At 37.2% G+C, this 21,998-nt stretch overlaps 5 non-coding genes across 5 annotated transcripts; all 5 read left to right on the forward strand.

Moving 5' to 3' along the window:
• Nucleotides 1-3,744: 3,744 nt before the first annotated feature.
• Nucleotides 3,745-3,816, forward strand: TRNAD-GUC (transfer RNA aspartic acid (anticodon GUC)). The gene has a single exon. It is a non-coding gene; the product is annotated as a tRNA-Asp (tRNA).
• Nucleotides 3,817-8,015: 4,199 nt separating this feature from the next.
• On the forward strand, nt 8,016-8,087 carry TRNAD-GUC (transfer RNA aspartic acid (anticodon GUC)). The gene has a single exon. It is a non-coding gene; the product is annotated as a tRNA-Asp (tRNA).
• Nucleotides 8,088-12,287: 4,200 nt separating this feature from the next.
• TRNAD-GUC (transfer RNA aspartic acid (anticodon GUC)) lies at nt 12,288-12,359 on the forward strand. The gene has a single exon. It is a non-coding gene; the product is annotated as a tRNA-Asp (tRNA).
• Nucleotides 12,360-16,556: 4,197 nt separating this feature from the next.
• TRNAD-GUC (transfer RNA aspartic acid (anticodon GUC)) lies at nt 16,557-16,628 on the forward strand. The gene has a single exon. It is a non-coding gene; the product is annotated as a tRNA-Asp (tRNA).
• A 4,187-nt stretch (nt 16,629-20,815) lies between these two features.
• Nucleotides 20,816-20,887, forward strand: TRNAD-GUC (transfer RNA aspartic acid (anticodon GUC)). The gene has a single exon. It is a non-coding gene; the product is annotated as a tRNA-Asp (tRNA).
• The last annotated feature ends 1,111 nt before the right edge of the window (nt 20,888-21,998 follow it).

Raw genomic sequence — 21,998 nt, forward strand, 5'->3', positions numbered from 1 at the left:
GAGGAAAAGGAGTGTCAGAGGGTGCAGTAGTGAATAGGGCGAAAGGGAGGTGTCGGGCGGGCACAGGGTGTGATTCTCAGGAAAGAGCAGCGCAGATGGGGGGAGGTTTATTACCCATGCATAAGACAGAGAGCGGGGGTGACCACTGCCTGGGGGAGATGCTTGCGAGGGTGGGGAGCCATGCTAAGGATCGACAGCGTGCACAGAGTGGGTCTGGTCAAGGCATCTAAAATGGCTGCCGTGCACGACAAAAGTGTGGCATTTGAAAAAAGACAAGATGGCGCAGACAATGTTTTTCAACACTTCCTGATTTCCTTCGAATCGAACGTTAACAGACGTTGGGGCATATTACCAAAGTTAAGCGATATTTATCCCTAACGATGCATTGCAAAGATTTTTTTACCGTCAGAAATTATCGCAGATAAACCTTGCTATTATCAAAGTTTATCGCAAATACGATAAAAACCGACCGCAATGCATTAATATCGCTGAAAACTCAGCGATATTCATGCATTACCGAGCTAATCCTCTTAGCCATGTTATCCACCTCCCATAGGATAACATGGCTAAGAACTGCTCAGGGCAGCTGTTACTTTTTGGAGATATTCGCGCTTATCTCGAATATTTCCAAAAGTTGATAATAGGAGATAGCGATGTTAGCGACTGTTTCCAGTCGCTAACATCTTGGCATGCCCACTTTGCATGTCATTAGTGATAAATATCACTCACATGCAAAGTGGGGCCCAAGATGGTCGCTATCTCCTACTAGCCGTCGCTAACTGGTGTTAGCAACAGCTAGGTAATACAGATATAATTTTATCTCCGCGAAGCGGAGCGCTGTTACAGATATATATCTTGTTTTTGAACGTTAATTTCTCAAAATGCACTGAAGCACATATATTGAGACCTAGCAAAGGCACATCGGGCTACCAGTCCCTAATATTTTACCAAGTTTCGTGCAAATCCATTCAGCCGTTCGATTATTATTATTATTTATTTTTTTTGCCCCGCGGGGCCCTTTTAAAACCTCCACATCAAACCTAGGGGATCAGCGAGGATCTACTATGCCCCCTTATGGTCATTTGCCCCTTCGCTTTGGCCTCCTCTTGTCTCTCGATCCTACCGAGAGACAAGATGGCGGCCGCTACGGACTGTTTGGAATGTTTACAGACACCGGAGAGCCAATCAGCTTCGCTTCGCAAAGCTCCGTAACGCGAAAAGTACGCGAAGCGGTGCGCTGTTACAGATATATATCTTTTTTTGAACGTTAATTTCTCAAAATCCACTGAAGCACATATATTGAGACCTAGCAAAGGCACATCGGGCTACCAGTCCCTACAATTTTGCCAAGTTTCGTGCAAATCCATTCAGCCGTAAGATTATTATTATAATTTTTTTTTTTTGCCCCGCGGGGCCCTTTTAAAACCTCCACATCAAACCTAGGGGGTCAGCGAGGATCTACTATTCCCCCTTATGGTCATTTACCCCTTCGCTTTGGCCTCCTCTTGTCTCTCGATCCTACCGAGAGACAAGATGGCGGCCACTACGGACTGTTTGCGGCCACTACGGACTGTTTGGAATGTTGACAGACGCCGGAGAACCAATCAGCTTCGCTTCACAAAGCTCCGTTGCGCGAAAAGTACGCGTCCTAGGCCGCTGCCCGGTCCGCGCTTACAGATATATATCTTTTTTTAAACGTTAATTTCTCAAAATCCACTGGAGCACATATATTGAGACCTACAAAAGGCACATCGGGCTACCAGTCCCTACAATTTTGCCAAGTTTCGTGCAAATCCATTCAGCCGTTCGGTCTAAAAGTGAGGCCAACCGCCCTATGGAAATTAACATGGGAAAAACGCGTTTTGGGACCCCCCTTTTTTCTCGGCCCCCCCTTGACGAACCCCCCCCAAATTTTCAAAGGCTGCTCAGAAACAAAATGTGCCATTTTCCTGAAAATTTCAGCCAATTCCGTCCACAAACGGCAAAGTTATTAGACATAGAATTTTCAAAAATCCCATAGAGAAAAAATCCTAACTATATATACCTACTGGCGACCGCCAGTAGGTAATGGATATATATAAATATATATATTGATAGTTAGAAAGATAGCCAGATAGACAGATCGATAGATAGATATTTATTTCAATGAAATAATTTCTTGATAAAACTGATTGTTTTTGGCTAGGAATTTCTGTATTGTAATATTTAGGAAAAAAGATTACTTGTCCTAACCAAAAGCAGCAAATCTGCCTATTACAATACTGTGAATTGATCGAGGGTATGCCTTAACCCCAAGGAGGTGAGCACTGTTTAACTGATGCCAATAAGTCCTCGTTAGTATAGTGGTCAGTATCCCCGCCTGTCACGCGGGAGACCGGGGTCCAATTCCCCGACGGGGAGGCGATTCATTTTATTCACACAATTAAATAAAATGATGTACTTTCTAACATTGTAAAATATATCTGTCATTATCCTTGCCTATTCCGATTGAGAAAAAAGGTTGAATTCACTGATGGCCAAAATGCTTACTGATGTGTTAACTGAATTTCAGAATATGCTCTGAATATTTCAATATGCACAGGCGTACCATCAAAAACACTTTACATCTGCATTCTCTTGGAAAATGAGATGAAGCAGTGGTGAATCCTAGGCTGCTGTTCCACTCGATTGGCACAATTTACAAGTAGAATGACTGCTTTTGGTTAGTAGTGACCCCTGGTGGCTAATAGTTATAAGCTGCAAATGGTAAAGTGAGCTGATTATATATATATATATATATAGATATATATAAATATATATATTGATAGTTAGAAAGATAGCCAGATAGACAGATCGATAGATAGATATTTATTTCAATGAAATAATTTCTTGATAAAACTGATTGTTTTTGGCTAGGAATTTCTGTATTGTAATATTTAGGAAAAAAGATGACTTGTCCTAACCAAAAGCAGCAAATCTGCCTATTACAATACTGTGAATTGATCGAGGGTATGCCTTAACCCCAAGGAGGTGAGCACTGTTTAACTGATGCCAATAAGTCCTCGTTTGTATAGTGGTCAGTATCCCCGCCTGTCACGCGGGAGACCGGGGTTCAATTCCCCGACGGGATGGCGATTCATTTTATTCACACAATTAAATAAAATGATGTACTTTCTAACATTGTAAAATATATCTGTCATTATCCTTGCCTATTCTGATTGAGAAAAAAGGTTGAATTCACTGATGGCCAAAATGCTTACTGATGTGTTAACTGAAATTCAGAATATGCTCTGAATATTTCAATATGCACAGGCGTACCATCAAAAACACTTTACATCTGCATTCTCTTGGAAAATGAGATGAAGCAGTGGTGAATCCTAGGCTGCTGTTCCTCTCGATTGGCACAATTTACAAGTAGAATGACTGCTTTTGGTTAGTAGTGACCCCTGGTGGCTAATAGTTATAAGCTGCAAATGGTAAAGTGAGCTGATTATATATATATATATAGATATATATAAATATATATATTGATAGTTAGAAAGATAGCCAGATAGACAGATCGATAGATAGATATTTATTTCAATGAAATAATTTCTTGATAAAACTGATTGTTTTTGGCTAGGAAATTCTGTATTGTAATATTTAGGAAAAAAGATTACTTGTCCTAACCAAAAGCAGCAAATCTGCCTATTACAATACTGTGAATTGATCGAGGGTATGCCTTAACCCCAAGGAGGTGAGCACTGTTTAACGGATGCCAATAAGTCCTCGTTAGTATAGTGGTCAGTATCCCCGCCTGTCACGCGGGAGACCGGGGTTCAATTCCCCGACGGGGAGGCGATTCATTTTATTCACACAATTAAATAAAATGATGTACTTTCTAACATTGTAAAATATATCTGTCATTATCCTTGCCTATTCCGATTGAGAAAAAAGGTTGAATTCACTGATGGCCAAAATGCTTACTGATGTGTTAACTGAAATTCAGAATATGCTCTGAATATTTCAATATGCACAGGCGTACCATCAAAAACACTTTACATCTGCATTCTCTTGGAAAATGAGATGAAGCAGTGGTGAATCCTAGGCTGCTGTTCCACTCGATTGGCACAATATACAAGTAGAATGACTGCTTTTGGTTAGTAGTGACCCCTGGTGGCTAATAGTTATAAGCTGCAAATGGTAAAGTGAGCTGATTATATATATATATATATATGGATATATATAAATATATATATTGATAGTTAGAAAGATAGCCAGATAGACAGATCGATAGATAGATATTTATTTCAATGAAATAATTTCTTGATAAAACTGATTGTTTTTGGCTAGGAATTTCTGTATTGTAATATTTAGGAAAAAAGATTACTTGTCCTAACCAAAAGCAGCAAATCTGCCTATTACAATACTGTGAATTGATCGAGGGTATGACTTAACCCCAAGGAGGTGAGCACTGTTTAACTGATGCCAATAAGTCCTCGTTAGTATAGTGGTCAGTATCCCCGCCTGTCACGCGGGAGACCGGGGTCCAATTCCCCGACGGGGAGGCGATTCATTTTATTCACACAATTAAATAAAATGATGTACTTTCTAACATTGTAAAATATATCTGTCATTATCCTTGCCTATTCCGATTGAGAAAAAAGGTTGAATTCACTGATGGCCAAAATGCTTACTGATGTGTTAACTGAATTTCAGAATATGCTCTGAATATTTCAATATGCACAGGCGTACCATCAAAAACACTTTACATCTGCATTCTCTTGGAAAATGAGATGAAGCAGTGGTGAATCCTAGGCTGCTGTTCCACTCGATTGGCACAATTTACAAGTAGAATGACTGCTTTTGGTTAGTAGTGACCCCTGGTGGCTAATAGTTATAAGCTGCAAATGGTAAAGTGAGCTGATTATATATATATATATATATAGATATATATAAATATATATATTGATAGTTAGAAAGATAGCCAGATAGACAGATCGATAGATAGATATTTATTTCAATTAAATAATTTCTTGATAAAACTGATTGTTTTTGGCTAGGAATTTTGTTTTTGGCTAGGAATTTCTGTATTGTAATATTTAGGAAAAAAGATTACTTGTCCTAACCAAAAGCAGCAAATCTGCCTATTACAATACTGTGAATTGATCGAGGGTATGCCTTAACCCCAAGGAGGTGAGCACTGTTTAACTGATGCCAATAAGTCCTCGTTTGTATAGTGGTCACTGTCCCCGCCTGTCACGCGGGAGACCGGGGTTCAATTCCCCGACGGGGAGGCGATTCATTTTATTCACACAATTAAATAAAATGATGTACTTTCTAACATTGTAAAATATATCTGTCATTATCCTTGCCTATTCCGATTGAGAAAAAAGGTTGAATTCACTGACGGCCAAAATGCTTACTGATGTGTTAACTGAAATTCAGAATATGCTCTGAATATTTCAATATGCACAGGCGTACCATCAAAAACACTTTACATCTGCATTCTCTTGGAAAATGAGATGAAGCAGTGGTGAATCCTAGGCTGCTGTTCCTCTCGATTGGCACAATTTACAAGTAGAATGACTGCTGTTGGTTAGTAGTGACCCCTGGTGGCTAATAGTTATAAGCTGCAAATGGTAAGGTGAGCTGATTATATATATATATATATATGGATATATATAAATATATATATTGATAGTTAGAAAGATAGCCAGATAGACAGATCGATAGATAGATATTTATTTCAATGAAATAATTTCTTGATAAAACTGATTGTTTTTGGCTAGGAATTTCTGTATTGTAATATTTAGGAAAAAAGATTACTTGTCCTAACCAAAAGCAGCAAATCTGCCTATTACAATACTGTGAATTGATCGAGGGTATGCCTTAACCCCAAGGAGGTGAGCACTGTTTAACTGATGCCAATAAGTCCTCGTTAGTATAGTGGTCAGTATCCCCGCCTGTCACGCGGGAGACCGGGGTCCAATTCCCCGACGGGGAGGCGTTTCATTTTATTCACACAATTAAATAAAATGATGTACTTTCTAACATTGTAAAATATATCTGTCATTATCCTTGCCTATTCCGATTGAGAAAAAAGGTTGAATTCACTGATGGCCAAAATGCTTACTGATGTGTTAACTGAAATTCAGAATATGCTCTGAATATTTCAATATGCACAGGCGTACCATCAAAAACACTTTACATCTGCATTCTCTTGGAAAATGAGATGAAGCAGTGGTGAATCCTAGGCTGCTGTTCCACTCGATTGGCACAATTTACAAGTAGAATGACTGCTTTTGGTTAGTAGTGACCCCTGGTGGCTAATAGTTATAAGCTGCAAATGGTAAAGTGAGCTGATTATATATATATATATAGATATATATAAATATATATATTGATAGTTAGAAAGATAGCCAGATAGACAGATCGATAGATAGATATTTATTTCAATGAAATAATTTCTTGATAAAACTGATTGTTTTTGGCTAGGAATTTCTGTATTGTAATATTTAGGAAAAAAGATTACTTGTCCTAACCAAAAGCAGCAAATCTGCCTATTACAATACTGTGAATTGATCGAGGGTATGCCTTAACCCCAAGGAGGTGAGCACTGTTTAACTGATGCCAATAAGTCCTCGTTTGTATAGTGGTCAGTATCCCCCCCTGTCACGCGGGAGACCGGGGTTCAATTCCCCGACGGGGAGGCGATTCATTTTATTCACACAATTAAATAAAATGATGTACTTTCTAACATTGTAAAATATATCTGTCATTATCCTTGCCTATTCTGATTGAGAAAAAAGGTTGAATTCACTGATGGCCAAAATGCTTACTGATGTGTTAACTGAAATTCAGAATATGCTCTGAATATTTCAATATGCACAGGCGTACCATCAAAAACACTTTACATCTGCATTCTCTTGGAAAATGAGATGAAGCAGTGGTGAATCCTAGGCTGCTGTTCCTCTCGATTGGCACAATTTACAAGTAGAATGACTGCTTTTGGTAGGTAGTGACCCCTGGTGGCTAATAGTTATAAGCTGCAAATGGTAAAGTGAGCTGATTATATATATATATATGGATATATATAAATATATATATTGATAGTTAGAAAGATAGCCAGATAGACAGATCGATAGATAGATATTTATGTCAATGAAATAATTTCTTGATAAAACTGATTGTTTTTGGCTAGGAATTTCTGTATTGTAATATTTAGGAAAAAAGATTACTTGTCCTAACCAAAAGCAGCAAATCTGCCTATTACAATACTGTGAATTGATCGAGGGTATGCCTTAACCCCAAGGAGGTGAGCACTGTTTAACTGATGCCAATAAGTCCTCGTTAGTATAGTGGTCAGTATCCCCGCCTGTCACGCGGGAGACCGGGGTCCAATTCCCCGACGGGGAGGCGATTCATTTTATTCACACAATTAAATAAAATGATGTACTTTCTAACATTGTAAAATATATCTGTCATTATCCTTGCCTATTCCGATTGAGAAAAAAGGTTGAATTCACTGATGGCCAAAATGCTTACTGATGTGTTAACTGAAATTCAGAATATGCTCTGAATATTTCAATATGCACAGGCGTACCATCAAAAACACTTTACATCTGCATTCTCTTGGAAAATGAGATGAAGCAGTGGTGAATCCTAGGCTGCTGTTCCACTCGATTGGCACAATTTACAAGTAGAATGACTGCTTTTGGTTAGTAGTGACCCCTGGTGGCTAATAGTTATAAGCTGCAAATGGTAAAGTGAGCTGATTATATATATATATATATATAGATATATATTAATATATATATTGATAGTTAGAAAGATAGCCAGATAGACAGATCGATAGATAGATATTTATTTCAATGAAATAATTTCTTGATAAAACTGATTGTTTTTGGCTAGGAATTTCTGTATTGTAATATTTAGGAAAAAAGATTACTTGTCCTAACCAAAAGCAGCAAATCTGCCTATTACAATACTGTGAATTGATCGAGGGTATGCCTTAACCCCAAGGAGGTGAGCACTGTTTAACGGATGCCAATAAGTTCTCGTTAGTATAGTGGTCAGTATCCCCGCCTGTCACGCGGGAGACCGGGGTTCAATTCCCCGACGGGGAGGCGATTCATTTTATTCACACAATTAAATAAAATGATGTACTTTCTAACATTGTAAAATATATCTGTCATTATCCTTGCCTATTCCGATTGAGAAAAAAGGTTGAATTCACCGATGTCCAAAATGCTTACTGATGTGTTAACTGAAATTCCGAATATGCTCTGAATATTTCAATATGCACAGGCGTACCATCAAAAACACTTTACATCTGCATTCTCTTGGAAAATGAGATGAAGCAGTGGTGAATCCTAGGCTGCTGTTCCACTCGATTGGCACAATTTACAAGTAGAATGACTGCTTTTGGTTAGTAGTGACCCCTGGTGGCTAATAGTTATAAGCTGCAAATGGTAAAGTGAGCTGATTATATATATATATATATATATGGATATATATAAATATATATATTGATAGTTAGAAAGATAGCCAGATAGACAGATCGATAGATAGATATTTATTTCAATGAAATAATTTCTTGATAAAACTGATTGTTTTTGGCTAGGAATTTTGTTTTTGGCTAGGAATTTCTGTATTGTAATATTTAGGAAAAAAGATTACTTGTCCTAACCAAAAGCAGCAAATCTGCCTATTACAATACTGTGAATTGATCGAGGGTATGCCTTAACCCCAAGGAGGTGAGCACTGTTTAACTGATGCCAATAAGTCCTCGTTTGTATAGTGGTCAGTATCCCCCCCTGTCACGCGGGAGACCGGGGTTCAATTCCCCGACGGGGAGGCGATTCATTTTATTCACACAATTAAATAAAATGATGTACTTTCTAACATTGTAAAATATATCTGTCATTATCCTTGCCTATTCTGATTGAGAAAAAAGGTTGAATTCACTGATGGCCAAAATGCTTACTGATGTGTTAACTGAAATTCAGAATATGCTCTGAATATGTCAATATGCACAGGCGTACCATCAAAAACACTTTACATCTGCATTCTCTTGGAAAATGAGATGAAGCAGTGGTGAATCCTAGGCTGCTGTTCCTCTCGATTGGCACAATTTACAAGTAGAATGACTGCTTTTGGTAGGTAGTGACCCCTGGTGGCTAATAGTTATAAGCTGCAAATGGTAAAGTGAGCTGATTATATATATATATATAGATATATATAAATATATATATTGATAGTTAGAAAGATAGCCAGATAGACAGATCGATAGATAGATATTTATTTCAATGAAATAATTTCTTGATAAAACTGATTGTTTTTGGCTAGGAATTTCTGTATTGTAATATTTAGGAAAAAGATTACTTGTCCTAACCAAAAGCAGCAAATCTGCCTATTACAATACTGTGAATTGATCGAGGGTATGCCTTAACCCCAAGGAGGTGAGCACTGTTTAACTGATGCCAATAAGTCCTCGTTTGTATAGTGGTCAGTATCCCCCCCTGTCACGCGGGAGACCGGGGTTCAATTCCCCGACGGGGAGGCGATTCATTTTATTCACACAATTAAATAAAATGATGTACTTTCTAACATTGTAAAATATATCTGTCATTATCCTTGCCTATTCTGATTGAGAAAAAAGGTTGAATTCACTGATGGCCAAAATGCTTACTGATGTGTTAACTGAAATTCAGAATATGCTCTGAATATTTCAATATGCACAGGCGTACCATCAAAAACACTTTACATCTGCATTCTCTTGGAAAATGAGATGAAGCAGTGGTGAATCCTAGGCTGCTGTTCCTCTCGATTGGCACAATTTACAAGTAGAATGACTGCTTTTGGTAGGTAGTGACCCCTGGTGGCTAATAGTTATAAGCTGCAAATGGTAAAGTGAGCTGATTATATATATATATATAGATATATATAAATATATATATTGATAGTTAGAAAGATAGCCAGATAGACAGATCGATAGATAGATATTTATGTCAATGAAATAATTTCTTGATAAAACTGATTGTTTTTGGCTAGGAAATTCTGTATTGTAATATTTAGGAAAAAAGATTACTTGTCCTAACCAAAAGCAGCAAATCTGCCTATTACAATACTGTGAATTGATCGAGGGTATGCCTTAACCCCAAGGAGGTGAGCACTGTTTAACGGAAGCCAATAAGTCCTCGTTAGTATAGTGGTCAGTATCACTGCCTGTCACGCGGGAGACCGGGTTTCAATTCCCCGACGGGGAGGCGATTCATTTTATTCACACAATTAAATAAAATGATGTACTTTCTAACATTGTAAAATATATCTGTCATTATCCTTGCCTATTCCGATTGAGAAAAAAGGTTGAATTCACTGATGGCCAAAATGCTTACTGATGTGTTAACTGAAATTCAGAATATGCTCTGAATATTTCAATATGCACAGGCGTACCATCAAAAACACTTTACATCTGCATTCTCTTGGAAAATGAGATGAAGCAGTGGTGAATCCTAGGCTGCTGTTCCACTCGATTGGCACAATATACAAGTAGAATGACTGCTTTTGGTTAGTAGTGACCCCTGGTGGCTAATAGTTATAAGCTGCAAATGGTAAAGTGAGCTGATTATATATATATATATATATATGGATATATATAAATATATATATTGATAGTTAGAAAGATAGCCAGACAGACAGATCGATAGATAGATATTTATTTCAATGAAATAATTTCTTGATAAAACTGATTGTTTTTGGCTAGGAATTTCTGTATTGTAATATTTAGGAAAAAAGATTACTTGTCCTAACCAAAAGCAGCAAATCTGCCTATTACAATACTGTGAATTGATCGAGGGTATGCCTTAACCCCAAGGAGGTGAGCACTGTTTAACTGATGCCAATAAGTCCTCGTTAGTATAGTGGTCAGTATCCCCGCCTGTCACGCGGGAGACCGGGGTCCAATTCCCCGACGGGGAGGCGATTCATTTTATTCACACAATTAAATAAAATGATGTACTTTCTAACATTGTAAAATATATCTGTCATTATCCTTGCCTATTCCGATTGAGAAAAAAGGTTGAATTCACTGATGGCCAAAATGCTTACTGATGTGTTAACTGAAATTCAGAATATGCTCTGAATATTTCAATATGCACAGGCGTACCATCAAAAACACTTTACATCTGCATTCTCTTGGAAAATGAGATGAAGCAGTGGTGAATCCTAGGCTGCTGTTCCACTCGATTGGCACAATTTACAAGTAGAATGACTGCTTTTGGTTAGTAGTGACCCCTGGTGGCTAATAGTTATAAGCTGCAAATGGTAAAGTGAGCTGATTATATATATATATATATATATAGATATATATAAATATATATATTGATAGTTAGAAAGATAGCCAGATAGACAGATCGATAGATAGATATTTATTTCAATTAAATAATTTCTTGATAAAACTGATTGTTTTTGGCTAGGAATTTCTGTATTGTAATATTTAGGAAAAAAGATTACTTGTCCTAACCAAAAGCAGCAAATCTGCCTATTACAATACTGTGAATTGATCGAGGGTATGCCTTAACCCCAAGGAGGTGAGCACTGTTTAACTGATGCCAATAAGTCCTCGTTTGTATAGTGGTCAGTATCCCCCCCTGTCACGCGGGAGACCGGGGTTCAATTCCCCGACGGGGAGGCGATTCATTTTATTCACACAATTAAATAAAATGATGTACTTTCTAACATTGTAAAATATATCTGTCATTATCCTTGCCTATTCTGATTGAGAAAAAAGGTTGAATTCACTGATGGCCAAAATGCTTACTGATGTGTTAACTGAAATTCAGAATATGCTCTGAATATTTCAATATGCACAGGCGTACCATCAAAAACACTTTACATCTGCATTCTCTTGGAAAATGAGATGAAGCAGTGGTGAATCCTAGGCTGCTGTTCCTCTCGATTGGCACAATTTACAAGTAGAATGACTGCTTTTGGTAGGTAGTGACCCCTGGTGGCTAATAGTTATAAGCTGCAAATGGTAAAGTGAGCTGATTATATATATATATATAGATATATATAAATATATATATTGATAGTTAGAAAGATAGCCAGATAGACAGATCGATAGATAGATATTTATTTCAATGAAATAATTTCTTGATAAAACTGATTGTTTTTGGCTAGGAATTTCTGTATTGTAATATTTAGGAAAAAAGATTACTTGTCCTAACCAAAAGCAGCAAATCTGCCTATTACAATACTGTGAATTGATCGAGGGTATGCCTTAACCCCAAGGAGGTGAGCACTGTTTAACGGATGCCAATAAGTTCTCGTTAGTATAGTGGTCAGTATCCCCGCCTGTCACGCGGGAGACCGGGGTTCAATTCCCCGACGGGGAGGCGATTCATTTTATTCACACAATTAAATAAAATGATGTACTTTCTAACATTGTAAAATATATCTGTCATTATCCTTGCCTATTCCGATTGAGAAAAAAGGTTGAATTCACTGATGTCCAAAATGCTTACTGATGTGTTAACTGAAATTCCGAATATGCTCTGAATATTTCAATATGCACAGGCGTACCATCAAAAACACTTTACATCTGCATTCTCTTGGAAAATGAGATGAAGCAGTGGTGAATCCTAGGCTGCTGTTCCACTCGATTGGCACAATTTACAAGTAGAATGACTGCTTTTGGTTAGTAGTGACCCCTGGTGGCTAATAGTTATAAGCTGCAAATGGTAAAGTGAGCTGATTATATATATATATATATATGGATATATATAAATATATATATTGATAGTTAGAAAGATAGCCAGATAGACAGATCGATAGATAGATATTTATTTCAATGAAATAATTTCTTGATAAAACTGATTGTTTTTGGCTAGGAATTTTGTTTTTGGCTAGGAATTTCTGTATTGTAATATTTAGGAAAAAAGATTACTTGTCCTAACCAAAAGCAGCAAATCTGCCTATTACAATACTGTGAATTGATCGAGGGTATGCCTTAACCCCAAGGAGGTGAGCACTGTTTAACTGATGCCAATAAGTCCTCGTTTGTATAGTGGTCAGTATCCCCCCCTGTCACGCGGGAGACCGGGGTTCAATTCCCCGACGGGGAGGCGATTCATTTTATTCACACAATTAAATAAAATGATGTACTTTCTAACATTGTAAAATATATCTGTCATTATCCTTGCCTATTCTGATTGAGAAAAAAGGTTGAATTCACTGATGGCCAAAATGCTTACTGATGTGTTAACTGAAATTCAGAATATGCTCTGAATATGTCAATATGCACAGGCGTACCATCAAAAACACTTTACATCTGCATTCTCTTGGAAAATGAGATGAAGCAGTGGTGAATCCTAGGCTGCTGTTCCTCTCGATTGGCACAATTTACAAGTAGAATGACTGCTTTTGGTAGGTAGTGACCCCTGGTGGCTAATAGTTATAAGCTGCAAATGGTAAAGTGAGCTGATTATATATATATATATAGATATATATAAATATATATATTGATAGTTAGAAAGATAGCCAGATAGACAGATCGATAGATAGATATTTATTTCAATGAAATAATTTCTTGATAAAACTGATTGTTTTTGGCTAGGAATTTCTGTATTGTAATATTTAGGAAAAAAGATTACTTGTCCTAACCAAAAGCAGCAAATCTGCCTATTACAATACTGTGAATTGATCGAGGGTATGCCTTAACCCCAAGGAGGTGAGCACTGTTTAACTGATGCCAATAAGTCCTCGTTTGTATAGTGGTCAGTATCCCCCCCTGTCACGTGGGAGACCGGGGTTCAATTCCCCGACGGGGAGGCGATTCATTTTATTCACACAATTAAATAAAATGATGTACTTTCTAACATTGTAAAATATATCTGTCATTATCCTTGCCTATTCTGATTGAGAAAAAAGGTTGAATTCACTGATGGCCAAAATGCTTACTGATGTGTTAACTGAAATTCAGAATATGCTCTGAATATTTCAATATGCACAGGCGTACCATCAAAAACACTTTACATCTGCATTCTCTTGGAAAATGAGATGAAGCAGTGGTGAATCCTAGGCTGCTGTTCCTCTCGATTGGCACAATTTACAAGTAGAATGACTGCTTTTGGTAGGTAGTGACCCCTGGTGGCTAATAGTTATAAGCTGCAAATGGTAAAGTGAGCTGATTATATATATATATATAGATATATATAAATATATATATTGATAGTTAGAAAGATAGCCAGATAGACAGATCGATAGATAGATATTTATGTCAATGAAATAATTTCTTGATAAAACTGATTGTTTTTGGCTAGGAAATTCTGTATTGTAATATTTAGGAAAAAAGATTACTTGTCCTAACCAAAAGCAGCAAATCTGCCTATTACAATACTGTGAATTGATCGAGGGTATGCCTTAACCCCAAGGAGGTGAGCACTGTTTAACGGATGCCAATAAGTCCTCGTTAGTATAGTGGTCAGTATCACCGCCTGTCACGCGGGAGACCGGGTTTCAATTCCCCGACGGGGAGGCGATTCATTTTATTCACACAATTAAATAAAATGATGTACTTTCTAACATTGTAAAATATATCTGTCATTATCCTTGCCTATTCCGATTGAGAAAAAAGGTTGAATTCACTGATGGCCAAAATGCTTACTGATGTGTTAACTGAAATTCAGAATATGCTCTGAATATTTCAATATGCACAGGCGTACCATCAAAAACACTTTACATCTGCATTCTCTTGGAAAATGAGATGAAGCAGTGGTGAATCCTAGGCTGCTGTTCCACTCGATTGGCACAATATACAAGTAGAATGACTGCTTTTGGTTAGTGGTGACCCCTGGTGGCTAATAGTTATAAGCTGCAAATGGTAAAGTGAGCTGATTATATATATATATATATATATGGATATATATAAATATATATATTGATAGTTAGAAAGATAGCCAGACAGACAGATCGATAGATAGATATTTATTTCAATGAAATAATTTCTTGATAAAACTGATTGTTTTTGGCTAGGAATTTCTGTATTGTAATATTTAGGAAAAAAGATTACTTGTCCTAACCAAAAGCAGCAAATCTGCCTATTACAATACTGTGAATTGATCGAGGGTATGCCTTAACCCCAAGGAGGTGAGCACTGTTTAGCTGATGCCAATAAGTCCTCGTTAGTATAGTGGTCAGTATCCCCGCCTGTCACGCGGGAGACCGGGGTCCAATTCCCCGACGGGGAGGCGATTCATTTTATTCACACAATTAAATAAAATGATGTACTTTCTAACATTGTAAAATATATCTGTCATTATCCTTGCCTATTCCGATTGAGAAAAAAGGTTGAATTCACTGATGGCCAAAATGCTTACTGATGTGTTAACTGAAATTCAGAATATGCTCTGAATATTTCAATATGCACAGGCGTACCATCAAAAACACTTTACATCTGCATTCTCTTGGAAAATGAGATGAAGCAGTGGTGAATCCTAGGCTGCTGTTCCACTCGATTGGCACAATTTACAAGTAGAATGACTGCTTTTGGTTAGTAGTGACCCCTGGTGGCTAATAGTTATAAGCTGCAAATGGTAAAGTGAGCTGATTATATATATATATATATATAGATATATATAAATATATATATTGATAGTTAGAAAGATAGCCAGATAGACAGATCGATAGATAGATATTTATTTCAATTAAATAATTTCTTGATAAAACTGATTGTTTTTGGCTAGGAATTTCTGTATTGTAATATTTAGGAAAAAAGATTACTTGTCCTAACCAAAAGCAGCAAATCTGCCTATTACAATACTGTGAATTGATCGAGGGTATGCCTTAACCCCAAGGAGGTGAGCACTGTTTAACTGATGCCAATAAGTCCTCGTTTGTATAGTGGTCAGTATCCCCCCCTGTCACGCGGGAGACAGGGGTTCAATTCCCCGACGGGGAGGCGATTCATTTTATTCACACAATTAAATAAAATGATGTACTTTCTAACATTGTAAAATATATCTGTCATTATCCTTGCCTATTCTGATTGAGAAAAAAGGTTGAATTCACTGATGGCCAAAATGCTTACTGATGTGTTAACTGAAATTCAGAATATGCTCTGAATATTTCAATATGCACAGGCGTACCATCAAAAACACTTTACATCTGCATTCTCTTGGAAAATGAGATGAAGCAGTGGTGAATCCTAGGCTGCTGTTCCTCTCGATTGGCACACTTTACAAGTAGAATGACTGCTTTTGGTAGGTAGTGACCCCTGGTGGCTAATAGTTATAAGCTGCAAATGGTAAAGTGAGCTGATTATATATATATATATAGATATATATAAATATATATATTGATAGTTAGAAAGATAGCCAGATAGACAGATCGATAGATAGATATTTATTTCAATGAAATAATTTCTTGATAAAACTGATTGTTTTTGGCTAGGAATTTCTGTATTGTAATATTTAGGAAAAAAGATTACTTGTCCTAACCAAAAGCAGCAAATCTGCCTATTACAATACTGTGAATTGATCGAGGGTATGCCTTAACCCCAAGGAGGTGAGCACTGTTTAACGGATGCCAATAAGTTCTCGTTAGTATAGTGGTCAGTATCCCCGCCTGTCACGCGGGAGACCGGGGTTCAATTCCCCGACGGGGAGGCGATTCATTTTATTCACACAATTAAATAAAATGATGTACTTTCTAACATTGTAAAATATATCTGTCATTATCCTTGCCTATTCCGATTGAGAAAAAAGGTTGAATTCACTGATGGCCAAAATGCTTACTGATGTGTTAACTGAAATTCAGAATATGCTCTGAATATTTCAATATGCACAGGCGTACCATCAAAAACACTTTACATCTGCATTCTCTTGGAAAATGAGATGAAGCAGTGGTGAATCCTAGGCTGCTGTTCCACTCGATTGGCACAATTTACAAGTAGAATGACTGCTTTTGGTTAGTAGTGACCCCTGGTGGCTAATAGTTATAAGCTGCAAAGGGTAAAGTGAGCTGATTATATATATATATATATATGGATATATATAAATATATATATTGATAGTTAGAAAGATAGCCAGATAGACAGATCGATAGATAGATATTTATTTCAATGAAATAATTTCTTGATAAAACTGATTGTTTTTGGCTAGGAATTTTGTTTTTGGCTAGGAATTTCTGTATTGTAATATTTAGGAAAAAAGATTACTTGTCCTAACCAAAAGCAGCAAATCTGCCTATTACAATACTGTGAATTGATCGAGGGTATGCCTTAACCCCAAGGAGGTGAGCACTGTTTAACTGATGCCAATAAGTCCTCGTTTGTATAGTGGTCAGTATCCCCCCCTGTCACGCGGGAGACCGGGGTTCAATTCCCCGACGGGGAGGCGATTCATTTTATTCACACAATTAAATAAAATGATGTACTTTCTAACATTGTAAAATATATCTGTCATTATCCTTGCCTATTCTGATTGAGAAAAAAGGTTGAATTCACTGATGGCCAAAATGCTTACTGATGTGTTAACTGAAATTCAGAATATGCTCTGAATATGTCAATATGCACAGGCGTACCATCAAAAACACTTTACATCTGCATTCTCTTGGAAAATGAGATGAAGCAGTGGTGAATCCTAGGCTGCTGTTCCTCTCGATTGGCACAATTTACAAGTAGAATGACTGCTTTTGGTAGGTAGTGACCCCTGGTGGCTAATAGTTATAAGCTGCAAATGGTAAAGTGAGCTGATTATATATATATATATAGATATATATAAATATATATATTGATAGTTAGAAAGATAGCCAGATAGACAGATCGATAGATAGATATTTATGTCAATGAAATAATTTCTTGATAAAACTGATTGTTTTTGGCTAGGAAATTCTGTATTGTAATATTTAGGAAAAAAGATTACTTGTCCTAACCAAAAGCAGCAAATCTGCCTATTACAATACTGTGAATTGATCGAGGGTATGCCTTAACCCCAAGGAGGTGAGCACTGTTTAACTGATGCCAATAAGTCCTCGTTAGTATAGTGGTCAGTATCCCCGCCTGTCACGCGGGAGACCGGGGTCCAATTCCCCGACGGGGAGGCGATTCATTTTATTCACACAATTAAATAAAATGATGTACTTTCTAACATTGTAAAATATATCTGTCATTATCCTTGCCTATTCCGATTGAGAAAAAAGGTTGAATTCACTGATGGCCAAAATGCTTACTGATGTGTTAACTGAAATTCAGAATATGCTCTGAATATTTCAATATGCACAGGCGTACCATCAAAAACACTTTACATCTGCATTCTCTTGGAAAATGAGATGAAGCAGTGGTGAATCCTAGGCTGCTGTTCCACTCGATTGGCACAATTTACAAGTAGAATGACTGCTTTTGGTTAGTAGTGACCCCTGGTGGCTAATAGTTATAAGCTGCAAATGGTAAAGTGAGCTGATTATATATATATATAGATATATATAAATATATATATTGATAGTTAGAAAGATAGCCAGATAGACAGATCGATAGATAGATATTTATTTCAATGAAATAATTTCTTGATAAAACTGATTGTTTTTGGCTAGGAATTTCTGTATTGTAATATTTAGGAAAAAAGATTACTTGTCCTAACCAAAAGCAGCAAATCTGCCTATTACAATACTGTGAATTGATCGAGGGTATGCCTTAACCCCAAGGAGGTGAGCACTGTTTAACTGATGCCAATAAGTCCTCGTTAGTATAGTGGTCAGTATCCCCGCCTGTCACGCGGGAGACCGGGGTCCAATTCCCCGACGGGGAGGCGATTCATTTTATTCACACAATTAAATAAAATGATGTACTTTCTAACATTGTAAAATATATCTGTCATTATCCTTGCCTATTCCGATTGAGAAAAAAGGTTGAATTCACTGATGGCCAAAATGCTTACTGATGTGTTAACTGAAATTCAGAATATGCTCTGAATATTTCAATATGCACAGGCGTACCATCAAAAACACTTTACATCTGCATTCTCTTGGAAAATGAGATGAAGCAGTGGTGAATCCTAGGCTGCTGTTCCACTCGATTGGCACAATTTACAAGTAGAATGACTGCTTTTGGTTAGTAGTGACCCCTGGTGGCTAATAGTTATAAGCTGCAAATGGTAAAGTGAGCTGATTATATATATATATAGATATATATAAATATATATATTGATAGTTAGAAAGATAGCCAGATAGACAGATCGATAGATAGATATTTATTTCAATGAAATAATTTCTTGATAAAACTGATTGTTTTTGGCTAGGAATTTCTGTATTGTAATATTTAGGAAAAAAGATTACTTGTCCTAACCAAAAGCAGCAAATCTGCCTATTACAATACTGTGAATTGATCGAGGGTATGCCTTAACCCCAAGGAGGTGAGCACTGTTTAACTGATGCCAATAAGTCCTCGTTAGTATAGTGGTCAGTATCCCCGCCTGTCACGCGGGAGACCGGGGTCCAATTCCCCGACGGGGAGGCGATTCATTTTATTCACACAATTAAATAAAATGATGTACTTTCTAACATTGTAAAATATATCTGTCATTATCCTTGCCTATTCCGATTGAGAAAAAAGGTTGAATTCACTGATGGCCAAAATGCTTACTGATGTGTTAACTGAAATTCAGAATATGCTCTGAATATTTCAATATGCACAGGCGTACCATCAAAAACACTTTACATCTGCATTCTCTTGGAAAATGAGATGAAGCATTGGTGAATCCTAGGCTGCTGTTCCACTCGATTGGCACAATTTACAAGTAGAATGACTGCTTTTGGTTAGTAGTGACCCCTGGTGGCTAATAGTTATAAGCTGCAAATGGTAAAGTGAGCTGATTATATATATATATATATATAGATATATATAAATATATATATTGATAGTTAGAAAGATAGCCAGATAGACAGATCGATAGATAGATATTTATTTCAATTAAATAATTTCTTGATAAAACTGATTGTTTTTGGCTAGGAATTTCTGTATTGTAATATTTAGGAAAAAAGATTACTTGTCCTAACCAAAAGCAGCAAATCTGCCTATTACAATACTGTGAATTGATCGAGGGTATGCCTTAACCCCAAGGAGGTGAGCACTGTTTAACTGATGCCAATAAGTCCTCGTTTGTATAGTGGTCAGTATCCCCCCCTGTCACGTGGGAGACTGGGGTTCAATTCCCCGACGGGGAGGCGATTCATTTTATTCACACAATTAAATAAAATGATGTACTTTCTAACATTGTAAAATATATCTGTCATTATCCTTGCCTATTCTGATTGAGAAAAAAGGTTGAATTCACTGATGGCCAAAATGCTTACTGATGTGTTAACTGAAATTCAGAATATGCTCTGAATATTTCAATATGCACAGGCGTACCATCAAAAACACTTTACATCTGCATTCTCTTGGAAAATGAGATGAAGCAGTGGTGAATCCTAGGCTGCTGTTCCTCTCGATTGGCACAATTTACAAGTAGAATGACTGCTTTTGGTAGGTAGTGACCCCTGGTGGCTAATAGTTATAAGCTGCAAATGGTAAAGTGAGCTGATTATATATATATATATAGATATATATAAATATATATATTGATAGTTAGAAAGATAGCCAGATAGACAGATCGATAGATAGATATTTATTTCAATGAAATAATTTCTTGATAAAACTGATTGTTTTTGGCTAGGAATTTCTGTATTGTAATATTTAGGAAAAAAGATTACTTGTCCTAACCAAAAGCAGCAAATCTGCCTATTACAATACTGTGAATTGATCGAGGGTATGCCTTAACCCCAAGGAGGTGAGCACTGTTTAACGGATGCCAATAAGTTCTCGTTAGTATAGTGGTCAGTATCCCCGCCTGTCACGCGGGAGACCGGGGTTCAATTCCCCGACGGGGAGGCGATTCATTTTATTCACACAATTAAATAAAATGATGTACTTTCTAACATTGTAAAATATATCTGTCATTATCCTTGCCTATTCCGATTGAGAAAAAAGGTTGAATTCACTGATGGCCAAAATGCTTACTGATGTGTTAACTGAAATTCAGAATATGCTCTGAATATTTCAATATGCACAGGCGTACCATCAAAAACACTTTACATCTGCATTCTCTTGGAAAATGAGATGAAGCAGTGGTGAATCCTAGGCTGCTGTTCCACTCGATTGGCACAATTTACAAGTAGAATGACTGCTTTTGGTTAGTAGTGACCCCTGGTGGCTAATAGTTATAAGCTGCAAATGGTAAAGTGAGCTGATTATATATATATATAGATATATATAAATTACCTACTGGCGGTCGCCAGTAGGTATATATAGTTAGGATTTTTTCTCTATGGGTTTTTTGAAAATTCTATGTCTAATAACTTTGGCGTTTGTGGACGGAATTGGCTGTAATTTTCAGGAAAATGGCACATTTTGTTTCTGAGCAGCCCTTGAAAATTTGGGGGGGGTTCGTCCGGTGGGGGCCGAGAAAAAAGGGGGGTCCCAAAACGTGTTTTTAACATTGAGTTTTCCATAGGGCGGTTGGCCTCACTTTTAGCCCGAACGGCTGAATGGATTTGCACGAAACTTGGCAAAATTGTAGGGACTGGTAGCCCGATGTGCCTTTTGTAGGTCTCAATATATGTGCTCCAGTGGATTTTGAGAAATTAACGTTTAAAAAAAGATATATATCTGTAACAGCGGACCAGTTAGCGCACTGGTTCGCGGACTTTTCGCGCAACGGAGCTTTGTGAAGCGAAGCTGATTGGTTCTCTGGCGTCTGTCAACATTCCAAAAAGTCCGTAGCGGCCGCCATCTTGTCTCTCGGTAGGATCGAGAGACAAGAGGAGGCCAAAGCGAAGGGGCAAATGACCATAAGGGGGAATAGTAGATCCTCGCTGACCCCCTAGGTTTGATGTGGAGGTTTTAAAAGGGCCCCGCGGGGCAAAAAAAAAAAATTATAATAATAATCTTACGGCTGAATGGATTTGCACGAAACTTGGCAAAATTGTAGGGACTGGTAGCC

The sequence above is a fragment of the Lissotriton helveticus genome, chromosome 1_2 (assembly GCF_964261635.1).
Source record: "Lissotriton helveticus chromosome 1_2, aLisHel1.1, whole genome shotgun sequence".
NCBI classification, from domain to species: domain Eukaryota; kingdom Metazoa; phylum Chordata; class Amphibia; order Caudata; family Salamandridae; genus Lissotriton; species Lissotriton helveticus.